The sequence below is a fragment of the Cucurbita maxima genome, unplaced genomic scaffold (assembly GCF_002738345.1).
Source record: "Cucurbita maxima cultivar Rimu unplaced genomic scaffold, Cmax_1.0 Cma_Scf00004, whole genome shotgun sequence".
Classification (NCBI taxonomy): Eukaryota; Viridiplantae; Streptophyta; class Magnoliopsida; order Cucurbitales; family Cucurbitaceae; genus Cucurbita; species Cucurbita maxima.
In genome coordinates, this window is record NW_019272020.1 from 6832779 (window position 1) to 6836032 (window position 3254).

At 34.3% G+C, this 3254-nt stretch overlaps 1 non-coding gene across 1 annotated transcript; it reads left to right on the plus strand.

The window, feature by feature from the left end:
* Positions 1 to 2692: 2692 nt before the first annotated feature.
* TRNAF-GAA lies at positions 2693 to 2765 on the plus strand. The gene has a single exon. It is a non-coding gene; the product is annotated as a tRNA-Phe (tRNA).
* Positions 2766 to 3254: the final 489 nt, after the last annotated feature.

Sequence of the window (3254 nt, forward strand, 5' to 3'; positions counted from 1 at the left end):
ACTAAGTCCCTTGTTCTTGCTTAAAACTTTAATTTTTTTCCTTTCTGTCCTTTGGGTCTTTCATGAGTGGCTTATTTTTGTGGGAGCTAATTTTCTTCATGTTTGGGGTGTTACATATACATAATCGTTATAAACACAAAATAAGAAGCAGACTCAAAAGAAGAACTTATGGGCAAATAATGGTTACTTATGGGTATGGATCCTAGCAACTTATTTAGCACGTTATTCACATAGTTCTATGTACTTGGTACATGGATTATTGATGAACTTAGGTTTATACATAATGTCTTGGGTTAGGCTTTAAGAGTTGAGGTTTTAGCTTAGGAAAATATTAGAGGGTAACCTAACATGGACTGATTCGTGGGAAAACCTACTAGCACTTTGAGGACCTCTTTCCTTCACCAAACTTATGGGTAAACTTATTTAGATGGTGCAGGAACAAGTTTGGAAATGAACAGTGGACTAGTTCTCGAATTCGAGGTAAACCCATGAACACGATACCCCAAAACAAAAAACTTGTATCTCTCGATTGGGTACTTGATTAAGCTTGCTTCTTGCCCCTAATAGTCTACCCTAATTCATAATTTATAGACGGATTTTCCACTACCATTGAAACATCTAGAATTTCTATAATTTCATTCTTGATTTTTTTGAATCTTCTGCCAAAAATGTCTTCTTCGATCGGAGCCTTTCTTTTTTAAGCCCCTTGTAATTATTATTCTATAAAAAATTTAATGATTCGGGAAGTTTATAAAAATTAGAAAAAGTATCATCTTCTCAATGTTTTTTCAATTCTACTTGTTCTTTGCTTCTATATACAACTTAGTAGTGATCATACACGGTCTCTTATTGGAGACCTTGAGTGTTGCAAATTCTCCTCTCCTTTGAAAACTTTCGGTCATCGAAAGTGCTTATTCTAAAATAGGCCAGGGTACAAGGTTCTTATTTGCCTTCTGTTTCCCAAGTGGCTTCTTCTACTCTATGATTCTTCCATAGGACCTTAACAAGAGCGATTTCCTTGTTTCTCAATCTTTTGACTTTCTTGTCTATTATTTGAATCGTGTCTTCTTTATACGTTAGGTCATCTCTCAAGAAGAGAGTTTCATGAGCCAGTACGTGCGAAGGATCTAGGGTATACTTCCGTAGTATGGATACATGAAAGATATTACGTACTACAAACAAATTTGGGCATTGCCCGATTCTAGATCCAATCCTTTCTAATATCTCAAAGGGATGGATAAACCTAGGGCTTAGCTTCCCCTCTTTACCCTACCTGAGCACCCCTCTCATGGGGTGCTACCTTTAGGAATATATGATCCCCTACCAACAATTCCATGTCCTTGTGCCTTAGATCTGCATAGCTTTTCTCTCGACTTTGTGCGGTTTGTATCCTAGCTTTAATCTTCTAGACTGTGGCGTTGGTAATTTGCATAGCTCTGGTCCAATAGTTCTCGTTTGCCCCCCTACTTCCCAAAAGATAGGGGATCAAAATCTTCGTCCGTAGAGAACCTCATATGTGGTCAATTTTATGGTTGCTTGGCAACTATTATTATAAGAGAATTTCATAAGGGGTAGGTATTTATCCCAGCTTCCTGCTAAATCGATCACATATGTCCTCAACATTTCTTCCAATATTTGCTTGAGCATTTCTGTTTGACCATCTGTTTATGGGTGGAATGTCGTACTATAACTGCGTACCCAATGCCTTTTGTTGAATTTTTCAGAAGCGAGATTTAAATCTGGCATCTCGGTTTAATACTATTGCCTTTTGTTGAATTTCCAGAAGCGTACCCAATACCTTTAGTGATGAATATTCATTTTTAATGTTAGCAAGAGTAGCTCAGTTGGGAGATTGTTAGACGGAAGATTTGAAGGTCACACGTGTTTTATCCACGTTCAACGCACCTAATACAAGTTTATTACCTGACTATACAATCTAAAAACACAACTTGCTTATTCAATCTAAAATTAGTGATTATTTCTTTTTTAAATATAATGAATTAGCGGAAGTACCTTTACTTATGAATTTTCATTTTTAATATTAGCGGGGATAACTCTGTTGGGAGAGTATCAGACTGAAGATTTGAAGGTCACGTGTTTGTTATCCACGTTCACCGCACCTGATTCTAGTTGCATAACCCGACTATTCAATCTAAAATTAGTCATTATTCCTTTCTGAAATCTCAATGAATTATCGAAAATACCTAACGTGTTCTAGTTCACCGCACCTTATACAAGTTGGATAACTTGAATATCTTATTAAAAATTAGTGATTATTTCTATTTAAAATTAAAATGAATTAGTGAAAATACCTTTACTGATGATTTCATTTTTAATGTTAGTGTGGATAGCTCAGTTGAGAGAGCATTAGATTGAAGATCTAAAGGTCTCGTGTTCAATCTTGCATAATTTGACTATTCAATTTAAAATTAGTGATTATTTCTTTCTAAAATTTCAATTAATTAGGGTAAATACTTTTACTTAAAAATTTTCATTTTTAATGTTTGCAGGGATAGCTCAATTTGGAGAGAGTCAAATTTGATATTTGAAGGTCACGTGTTCGATCTCCATGTTAACCAAACCTAGTTCGCATAACCTAACTATTCAATAGAAAATTAGTCATTATTTCTTGTTAAAATCTCAATGAATCAGCTAAAATACCTATACTTATGAATTTTTATTTCTAATGATTGCGGGGATAGCTCAGTTGGGAGAGCGTCAGACTGAAGATCTGAAGGTCATGTGTTCGATCCACGTTCACCGCATTTTGTTTAAGTTGCATAACTTGACTCTAAAATTAGTGTCATTAGCGATTATTCTGTCACGTTTTTTATCCAACCGACATAAGTTTACCTTTACTTTATGAATTTTCAATTTTAATATTAGTGAGGAGAGCATCATATTGAAGATTTAAAGGTATCTCAATCTCAATGAATTAGAGGAAGATCTATCACGTTTTTTATCCAACCGACATAAGTTTACCTTTACTTTTTGAATTTTCAATTTTAATATTAGTGAGGAGAGCATCATATTGAAGATTTAAAGGTATCTCAATCTCAATGAATTAGAGGAAGATCTGTCACGTTTTTTTATCCAACTGACATAAGTTTACCTTTACTTTCTGAATTTTTAATTTTAATATTAGTGAGGAGAGCGTCATATTGAAGATTTAAAGGTAACGTGTTTGATCCACGTTTATTGCATTAGCGATTATTTCTTTTTAAAATCTCAATCTCAATGAATTAGAGGAAGAT